Raw genomic sequence first — 10,885 nt, 5'->3', positions numbered from 1 at the left:
CAAAATGCTTTGGCAGGACACATGAAAAATGCCAATGTCCCATCCATGAAGGTGTCCAAGGCCAGGCTGGACAGGGCTTGGAACAACCTGGCCTGGTGCAAGGTGCTCCTGCCCATGGCAGGGGGAGGAACGAGCTGAGCTTTAGTGGTCCCTTCAAACCTGGATCAGAGGTGGCCACCAACACCTGGGGGAGAGACAAGACTTTCAGAAACTCAAAAAAAAACTCTTTACTACAATAAACAGCGGTGAAAACACAGCGAGGAGCTCCCAGAAGCAGAGCAGCCCCACACCATGGGTCCCACAGCGAGGACCAGATGACCATGAAAGGCTGGACAGGTTCAGGGGCTGGGGACAGGGCTGCCCTTTGGGGGTGAGCAGCCCAGGCTGGTTATGCAAGCACAGGACAGAGGTTTCCGGTGATATTTGCAGTGCCCGGGGCGCCTCCCCCCGCAGACCTCTGCACTCCCGGCTCGGCTGCTCAGTTCATTATCTTGCGGTTTGAAACAATACAGGAAGGATGTAGGTGTTTGCAAGAAGAGGAGGAGGAGGAGGAGGAGGAGGAGGGGGAAGGGAGGGAGGCAGGCTCCAGAGCCACGGCAGGGCTCAGAGTGCTCACCCACACACGCTGCTCGAGAGGGTGACATTAATTTGGGGCAGAAAAGGGTCAGGTTCCCACCAGAGCTGAACTGGGAGGGGCAGAGGTGCCTTCCTGTGTCACTCATGGGGATGGGTTATCAGTGATGTTTTTGCCCAGGGAATGGTGCCTCTGACTCTATTGATGTCAAAAGGCTAATTAATTCCTTTATTCCATTATATTATATTATATTATATTATATTATATTATATTATATTATATTATATTATATTATATTATATTATATTATATTATATTATATTATATTATATTATATTATATTATATTATATTATATCTGAATCTGCCAAGCACCCAACTGCCCAGAATCTTGTGAGTGCCTGCTGACCACAGCCTGCCCCCACTGGGCCCTGACAGGCCAAGGAAACAAAACACCATCACTGTGGGGAAACAATCTCCACATTGCATTCTGCTTTGGCACAACACAGGAGCAGCCAATGAGATAAGGATTGTTTTGATCATTCTTTACTCTGCTTCTCTCACTGCTCCTCTCAGGTTCAGAGGATGTGAATCCCACAATGGGGACCTCATGGCACCTCATGGCTCCCTCCAGTTCATTTTTCTGCTGGAGGGATGAACTGGGAATGCAGCAGACAGGATGGAAGTGAGGATGGCTCTGTGGCTCTAATTAAACAGCAGGGAGCAGGATGAGGTGCAGGCAGCCCCCAAGGTCTGCAGGAGGCCCAGCAGTGTGCAGAGAGCCTGGGCAAGAGGCTGACAGGAGCTCAGCCCCATGGAGTTGCCATGGGAGATTTGATGATGAAGGGATGGATGGACCTGGCTCATGCAGCCCCATGGGTCCCAGGGAGCTCCAGAAGGAGTGGGAGGTTCTGAGGAGCAGGCAGATGTGAGCACTGCACCTCACCTGGTAACAGAGCAGCAAAGGGGTGGGAGCCAGGAGCATTTCCCATATACAGCTCTGACATTCCTCCTGAAGCACAATTGTCCTGCTTCCAGCTGGGATGGAGTTAATTTTCCTCTCAGAGTCTGGCCAGTGCTGTGTTTTGGGCTCAGTATGAGAATAATGCCGATAACACGCTGATGTTTTAGTTGTTGCTAAGGAGTGCTTACCCTAAATCAAGGGCTCTGCAGTGTCTCATGCTCTGCCAGCAGGCAGGAGAAGCCAGGAGGGAGCATGGCCAGATCCCAAGTGGTCAGAAGGATGTTCCATACCATAGACCATCATGGCCAGTACAGAAACTGGGGAGGGACTGGCCAGGAGGGGCAATCACTGCTGGGGACTGGGCTGGGCATCAGTCAGGGGCTGCTGAGTGGCTGTAGTGGCCATCACTTGCCTTTCTTGGGGTTTATTATTGTCTCTGTTTTTGTTATTTCCTTTTTAACTCTTCTTCTTGTTGTCATATTATTATTTTACTTTATTTCAATTATTAAACTCTTTTTATCTCAACCCCTGGGTGTTTTATTTTTCTGGTTCCCCTCCCCATCCCAGGGGTGTGGGGGAATAAGCAGCAGCTGTGTGGTGCTGAGTTACCAGCTGGGGCTAAACCACAACAAGAATAAAGCCAAATATTTGGGGTTGTACATTTTGTGTACAAGAAGAAACCACACCAGACCAGTGTTATTTTGAAAGCTTCACTTTGGAAAAGTACTGAATTGCTTTGTGGAAAGATACCCTCATTTTAAAAGTATTTGATGGCATTGGCATCATATTAGTATCGTATTTAAATTTGGGCTTGTAGCAAGACAGCAACAAATGAGCAAATGAGTGATTTTTTTCCCCAGGGGAGCCCTTCTGGAGTGCAGAGGCTGCTGTGGGTGACCCCCAAAGTGCCATCCCCAAAGTGCCATCCCCAAAGTGCCATCCCCAAAGTGCCATCCCCCTTGCAGGCAGCCCCTGTGCCCCCTGCCTGGGAAAGGTGACCCCAGTCTGGTTTTCTGCCCAGGGTTTTGTCCCAGCCCTACAGCAGGATCACAGCCCCAGAGCAGAGTAATTGGAGCCTCCTCCAGCCAGGTCTCATGAGCTCTTGGAGGTCTGTTTCTCACCCAAGATAGCTCAGCTACCTTTGGAGGCATAAAAATCAGCAGGATGGCTTCTGTGGTAGTGTTGGAAACAAAAAGGTTTAATAAAAAGCAAAATAACAAACAGAGAAAAACTGATCCAGGTGCAAGAGGTTCTTGTTCTCTTCTTTTCCTAGTAAATTGCTCAGGCAGGACTTTTTGGCTCCTGTCCAATTGGCTATCCTTAAGTTTGAGGTGAAGTCCCCATGGCCTATGAGATGTCTTTTCACCTAACTGAGGAGAGAAACTTCTGGGCATTTTTTCCTTTTTAAGGGGACAAAGGACAGTTTTGTCACCCCATCACAGGGGGCACATTCCTACAGAGCAGAGCCATGGGACACCTGCAGTGCCTGGGAGCAGCACACAGTCCTGGAAAGCAGGGGGCAGCTCAGCTCAGCCTGGGCATCCCCTGGTGCCCCTGGCACTGGGAAGGGAGCTGGCAGCAATCCAGAGTGGGATCCAGTGAAAGGTGTGTGCCTGCTGCACTGACAGCAAAGCTGTTCTCTTGAGCAGCATTATCTCATCTATTTTGCAAATACAAATGTGATAGAAATCTGCAAAATAAGGAATATGCATTAACTTCTGAAAAGTTTTGACTACATATCATTATCTGTAATTTCACTGCTTTGATTTGCATATTCATAAAAGAAACATGCAGCTCAAATGTGTCAAAGGCTTTCAGATGAGCAGGAACAAAACCAGCAGACTTGCAGGCTCATTGCTGGAGTAATTGCCAAGACACCTTTGCTTTCCCTGCTCTCAGGGTGATTTTGTGTGCCTGGGCTGGCAAAGCCCTTCCTTTGATCCAGCATGGGTGAGCTCAGCCCCAGGGCATGAGGAGGACCTCTGGCTGGGCCTGGTGCTGGTGCCCATGAGAAAGGGAACTCTGCTGGAGAACACAGGGGCTACCAGCACCAGCAAAATGGCTCAGAGCCTTTCCAGCCTGGATGCTGCTTGCCCTGAGCAGCTGGGGCTGCCCCTGGATCCCTGGCAGTGCCCAAGGCCAGGCTGGATGGTGTTTTGCAGAGATAAACAAAACTCCACAACTTTTGTGAAAGTTGTAAAGCCGGTATGTTCATTACAGCACTGGACACATGTGGGAATTGTTCCCCTAAAATGACACGTGTACCTCTGGGAACTCCAGATCCTTTTTATTTCCCTCTCAAATACATATGCATGCATGTAGGGGAATAGAATATAAATAAATGAAGATGGCATAGAATGTAATCTTATCCCCTAAAGAGTTGCAGCTGAACCAATTACTAAAGCTTAGGAGCAGGCCTGATGTTAACAGGCCACAGCTGTAGCCAATAAGAAGAGTGTTATAAAAGAGTGGATTGGTGGAACTGGAGTCAGTTGGCTGCTGTGAGGATAAGGAAGAGTCAGTGCCCAGAGGAGCTGCCTACAAGAAACATCAAGGAGGCACAAAACTCTAGCAATATGGAACCCTTGCCATGTAATGACAACAAATGGTGACCCTGATGTGATTTGGGAGAAATGACCCTGTGCATTTGGGACTAAGCTATAATAACAACACATGTGATTTCACAATAGGTTCATACATATTCATTCCACTGTTTTGGGTGACTCTTGTCACCAACTCTTCAGAAAGAACTGCTGGGTTGGGTTGCCCTGCTCTGTCTGCCCCCCTCCTCCCCCCTTATCTCTTGTCCTTTGGCCCTTTGAGAGAACAGGCAGTCAGACCATACAGCAAGCTACAGACTTAACTCAAAGATGCACATTCTACCTGAATCAGAATGGATTTCTACCCTGGAAAATTTCCACTCTGCCTCAACGGGATTTGGAGCACCCTGGGACAGTGGAATGTGTCCCTGCCCATAGAGAGGGTTGGAATGAGTTTAAGGTCCCTCCCAACCCAACCATTCCATGATTCTGCTCTGGCTCTGAGCTGGCAGGAGATGCCAGGTGGGTGGGCAGAACCCAGCAAGGTTTGCTTCTCCCCACCTCTATCTGTGGGCACACTCAGGGGTGTTGTGTGTCTCTCATTTTTCAGCCAGGTGACAAAACCAAGCAAACCTGGAGCTGCTGTCCCTGCAGGCAGGGGGGAGGTGGCAGCACCTGTAGCACAGCTGATAACGAGGTGATGAAAGGTGTGGGTTAAAATGGGCTTTGAACTTCTCTCCGTGCTTTCAAGCTGCTGAGTAGGTGAAGCCACTGCATCCTGCCACCCTCCGTGCTGCTCTCAGGGTCACTGATGAGATCCCAGTGATTTTGGGGCACCTATGGCTCGTGTCTGAGTGTTTCAATCTTTATAACACCTGAGCTACACCCTTCCCTTCCTTTTCCTCATGCCCTCCATTTACAGAGGAAGAACTCCCAGAGGTGGGGTCCCTGTCCCAAAATGCATGGCCGGGCACGGGGTCTGTCCCTGGGATCAGTTCTGCTCCATTTGCATCTTGCAGTTCATTGTCCCATCCCAGCTTTAGCCCCTGCAGTCCCACCCTGCTTGTTTTTCTCTCTCCAGCCCACGGGGTTTGTGCTCTTGGGCTGAGATTTGGATCATTTGTCCTTGGTGCCCAGCTGGAGCAGGAATTGTTTTGTCTCCCTGCTCTGTGCACAGAGCTCAGCATCCCCTCATATGAAACCCAGACCCACACACTAAAGCAGCACAGAATCTGAGAAATATGAAAGCTAAAACCTGAAGCATCATGTTCAGCCTTTGCAGCTGGAGTGGGGCAGGTCCAGCTCAGCCCTTTCCCCTTGCAGGGCTCAGCTCTGCAGCCCCTGGGAACCTTTTTGCCCCAGCTGCTCCTGGGGTGCCAGGGAGGCTGCAGTGGGATGATGCAGCAGCCAGGATCCCACCCAGGCACTTGTACCCAGCTCCAGCAGCACCCACTGGCTCAGACATTGTCAGGACACAGGAGCAATGCCCGTTGCTGTGGAAAGAAAGCAGGTGTGGCAGCAGGAAGAGGGGAAAATGTTATTTTTCAATTTCCCTCAGACATTTTTTCAGGCGGGGAGCAGTGGGGTTTTTTAACAACAGAGAGCAAAGCAGAGTTGACAAGCTCAAATATACCCTGGGCTTCAATCTTGGTTTGGGTGGAGAGTGTGAAGTTTTGCTTGTAAAAATAAAATATTCTGGTTTTGAAAGCTTAACCCTTCCCACCTCCCAGCCAGCAGAGAGTTAACCCTCAGCCTCGGGCTTTAGCTCTGGCACTAAAGCATCTCCTGTCCTGAGGGATCCCAGGTCTGGAGGGAAGTCCAGACTCTGGCATCACCTCAGGGAAGTCCCCCTGTCACCCTCATCCCACTGCAGCCTCCCTGGCACCCCAGGAGCAGCTGGTACCCCAAAATCAGCAGCTGGGGCAAAAAGGTTCCCAGGGGCTGCAGAGCTGAGCCCTGCAAGGGGAAAGGGCTGAGCTGGACCTGCCCCACTCCAGCTGCAAAGGCTGAACATGATGCCTCAGGTTTAGCTTTCATATTTCTCAGATTCTGTGCTGCTTTAGTGTGTGGGTCTGGGCTTCACATTATGGGATGGTGAGCTCTGTGCACAGAGCAGGGAGACAAAACAATTCCTGCTCCAGCTGGGCACCAAGGACAAATGATCCAAATCTCAGCCCCAAGAGCACAAACCCCGTGGGCTGGAGAGAGAAAAACAAGCAGGGTGGGACTGCATGGGCTAAAGCTGGAATGGGACAATGAACTGCAAGATGCAAATGGAGCAGAACTGATCCCAGGGAGAGACCCCGTGCCTGGCCGTGCATTTTGGGGCCATTTTGGTTCATCTTGGGTGCAGCCCTGGCTGGGCTCTTGTGCTGCCCAAGGTGGATCCATGGAGGAGATGCTTTGAATAAATCCCTGCTTTATTCTTTAGCTCTGTCCAGTCTCTGCTCTAGGGCAGCCCTCACAAGGCATCAAACCCATCTCTGAACACAGAGGGGCTGCTGCTCCCTCTGCCTTACAGGGCTCAGCACTTTCTTTTTCCAAGCAGATGCAAAGTCTCTCCTCTGACCAGTGGCCACTTACTTCTGTAAGGCAAAAAACAAACCTTTGGTTTTAAAGAGAAGACTGAAAATGGAAGTGCTGCATGTTCAGAAAGCAAAACCAAGCACCCAGAGCTGAAGAAGTGTGACTGCAAATACAGGCTTTTCTTGTCATTCACACTATGGGTGTCACAAGTGAGGATTTCTGAACATTTATCAGCTCCAGGGTACCAAGCTGTGCCTAAAACTGCTGGGCCCAGGGACTGGAGGGTCACTGAGCAGTGAGAAACTGGGCCAGGGATGTGCCCAGTGCAGTGGGGCCTCCCTTGGCTACAAGAAGGAAATCGAGGGGTTGGAGAGTGTCCAGGGAGGGGTCTGGAGCCCCAGGAGAGGCTGAGGGAGCTGGGCAGGGGCTCAGCCTGGAGCAAAGGAGGCTCAGGGGGGACCTTGTGGCTCTGCACAGCTCCTGACAGGAGGGGACAGCCAGGGGTGGGTTGGGCTGTGCTCCAGGGACAGGGGCAGAGGGAACAGCCTCAGGCTGGGCCAGGGGAGGTTTAGATTGGATATCAGGGAGCATTTCTTCATGGAAAGGGTGGTCAGGCAGTGCAACAGCTGCACAGGGCAGTGGTGGAGTCCCCATCCCTGGAGGTGCTCAGGTGTGTAGATGTGGCCCTGGGGACATTAGTTAATGGTGAACACCCTTGGCTGGGCCAGTGCTTGGGCTGGATGGCCTTGGAGGGCTTTTCCCACCTGGGTGGCTCCATGGCTGTGGGGTGCAGGGGGCAGGATGGGCTACAGGGTGCAACAGCCCAAATCTGCCCTCCCTGGCCCGTGGTCCTGTTGGACCTTGTCCTACTCCACAGGACAGGATCACCTTCCCCAGCACCAGCTGCTGCTCTGCCCCTTTGCCCATCTTCTGTCTTGAGCTTTGCACCTCCTTTGGCCCTTGGACAATGCCCAGGTGTCAGAGCCCAGCACATTGCTCTGGCTGCCCTGGAGGACTCCAGACCCTGGCAGGGGCTCAGAGACCTTGGCACGGAGTCAAAGACACCCATGCCTTTGATTTTAGCCCATGGAAACAATTCCCAACTTTGTGTGAGGATTTACAAGCCACAAGGGTTTGAGTAGAATGACAGTGAATTTGTCACAGGGTGAAAATGTAGAATTCTGGGGTTTTTAGAATGGGGGTTCAAGAAGCAAGATGGAGGAATCTGGGTGTGTCCTGTCCTTCTTCTCCTTCTTCTTGTCCTCCATCTTCTGCTGTGATGGTGAAACCCAGGTTCTCTTATTCACTCCCAAGTTTCCAAGAACCCTTCACCCACTCCTTCCTTTTCCTGTGTCCCTGGAGAGCAGCTCCTCCATGGGACCCCACGGTGACAGGGACACTCCCTGACACCCCTGACAGTCCTAGAGCACAGATCTGCTGCCACAGGTGCCACATCCAGGTTCTCTGAGTCTGATCCCTGCATCTATTTTGTCCACTCACCTGTTTCCCTTACAAATAATCACACATGACATCTTGCAATAAATTGCAAAGAAAAGAATTCAAAAGCTTTTGTTCAAATGAACCATTTCTTTCAAATGAAAGAGTGGTGTTTTTATTGAGCTTTTCAGCAGCAGGAGGAGGGGGGAAAAAAGCACATTCAAGAGCTTTTGAAACCAAGAAAGTTCATATTAAAGCAGCAAACAGAGCAGGGACTGGAAAGTGGCATCAGCTGAGCACCAACCTCCCCTCCATGGGCCCATCCCAGGACTGCAAAGGCAAAGGAAAGGATCTGGTGTGTAGCTACATCCTGCAAGCCAAGGGCTTGGACAGCCAGTGCTCCTCATTCCTGCCTGAAACCAGCATTCCTGGGTGCCCTTTCCAACTATTTTTTGCTGGTCTTTGTGTTCTCTGAAGCTGCTTGAGCCTCCAGCACTTCCACCCAGGGCTGCAGTTCACGCAGCAGAAGGAACTGGTCCAGCTGGCAGTGGGAACAATCCAAATTGTCATTTAAAAAATAATTTCCAATTTATTCCCTTCTCTGTGCAGCTCAGATGGGAGTTAAATTGATTTTTTTACACTGCCTTCATTTAATGTACACAGCTCTCTCTCTCTCTGCATCAGTGGAAAGAACCTATGAAAATCAGTTAAATAAACACATCTGTGCTCAGAGCCCTGCAAACACAGAGTGGGGAAACCAGGGGGGTTGGCAGAGTCCAGAGCTCCAGCTGTGGAAGGGTTTGAGGACATCACACCCAGAGCAAGTGATAATCCCAACCCTAATCAGCTCCAGGGGTGGGATTCCCTCTGGTGAGACAGAGCTGCCTCCAGCTCCAGGATCCCCAGTGTGAGCAGGGCATGGAACAGTTGGAGCAACCCAGAGGGGGCCACAAAGTTCATTAGAGGGATTGCTGAGATGAAAGGTTGAGGGGATTGAAGTTCAGGCTGGAAAAGAGATTTTTGGGGTAATTTAATTGTGATCTTCCTGTGCCTGAAGGGAGCCTGCAAGAAAGAGAGAGACTCTTGACAGGGGCCTGCAGGGACAGGACAAGAGAGGATGGCTTCACACAGAGAGTGGGTTTAGATTGGATATTAGGAAGAAATTCTTTACTCAGAGGGTGGTAGAACCCTGGCACAGGGTGCCCAGAGAAGCTGGGGCTGCCCTTGGATCCCTGGATGTCATTGGATGGGGTTTTGGGTGACCTCAGAGCTCTGATGGCCCTCTTGGAAGAGGATAATGCCTGGAACTGCTCCCATTGCCCTGGAGAATCAAGCAGAGGTTTCAACCCAAGGCTTTTGGACTTTTCTGCTTGGAGAAACACGATGGCACTTTCTCTGTGGATGGATGGATGGATGGATGGATGGATGGATGGATGGATGGATGGATGGATGGATGGATGGATGGATGGATGGACGGATGGATGGACGGATGGATCTGGCTTGTTATGGTGACAGCATGGATTGAAAGAAGGTGCTCCAGCCCCATGGATGGGGCTGTCCAGACACTGTACAGCCTCCAGGGGGGCTGGAAGAGCAGAAACATCACCCTGAAGTGGAAATCACCCCTGGATTTGCCCCCCTGGAACTCCAGGAGTTATGCAGGCAACAATGGATGTTTAGAGGGAGTTGGGAAGAACACAAAGCTCCCTTTTTGGGGCTGTTTTCTGTACTGACTCTGAGTGTTTGTTTGGATGAAGACCACGCTCCCAGAGGTATGGACCTAATGGTTCTCAAGGAGCCACCATCTCTTTGCTGATGGCTCATAAAACTCAGCTATTCAACCACCAGGAAAACATGAACAGAGGCTTCATAAAGGCACATTTCCAATATACAAAAAAAATTAATGAATTTGTCCGGTCTCCTGCCTGCAAGACACATTAATTTCAATAGACAGCACTCAAGGCTTTAAGAGCCAGTGCTGCAGAGGGTGGACAGAGTGAAAGCAAAGGAGAGTAAACAGAAGAGAGATTTCTAAGTGCCCATGACATTTGTTCAAATACTTTATTTCAATCAGCTTAAAAGGGAAACATAAAGCTGAGCTTGCTCCTAGGGAAGGGAATGAAATTGAAAACCAAGTAATGCACTGAGAGCAATTCAAAGGGAGCTGAGAGGCACCATCTGCTGCAGAGAGGGCACAGGCAGCCCCAACAAGGGTTTTGCTCTTCTCATGATATTTTTGTCTCCAAACACCATCTCTCATTGTCTGGAGAAGAGAAGCCACTCCAAAAAGCAGCGTCTGAGCAGCACTTGGGAGAGTTTCACCTGCACAGAATGAGGAATTTCACATTTACTTTGCCAAATCCTTGGGGGGGTGAGGGTCCAGGCCAGACCCTGCTCCTCAGGAGACCATCCTGGGTTCAAAGCTCGTGTTTGATTCAGTCCAGAAACACCAAGAACCATTAGCAGGAAAAATGGGTGGGAAAAACCAAGAACTGGAATATCATCTCAGGAAAGGTGTGAAATTCCACTTCAGGGCTAAAAATTCTCCCTTCCCATTCTCCAGCCTCTTCCATGAGCACACTGAGGGGAGGAGCAGTGGCTGATGTCTGATCTGGGTGCACTTTCCTGGGCAAAACCGCCTGGTTCCACTGGGAAGGAAGATTTGGTGGAAGCTGCTGTGATCCAATCCCAATCCCACAAAATCCCCTCTGCAATTCCCATCACAGCCCCACCATGTCAAGGCAGGGCTCTGCCCCCAGGGCATCAAACCACAGCTCCAAGGCAGATAATGAGGTGGAAAAGTGGATTTTGGGGCAAAGTGATACCTGTGGCTTGGTTTGCAAGG

Source organism: Agelaius phoeniceus, chromosome 17 (genome assembly GCF_051311805.1).
Source record: "Agelaius phoeniceus isolate bAgePho1 chromosome 17, bAgePho1.hap1, whole genome shotgun sequence".
NCBI classification, from domain to species: domain Eukaryota; kingdom Metazoa; phylum Chordata; class Aves; order Passeriformes; family Icteridae; genus Agelaius; species Agelaius phoeniceus.
The sequence above is the reverse complement of the archived record's forward strand: the minus strand, read 5'-3'. Positions refer to the sequence as shown.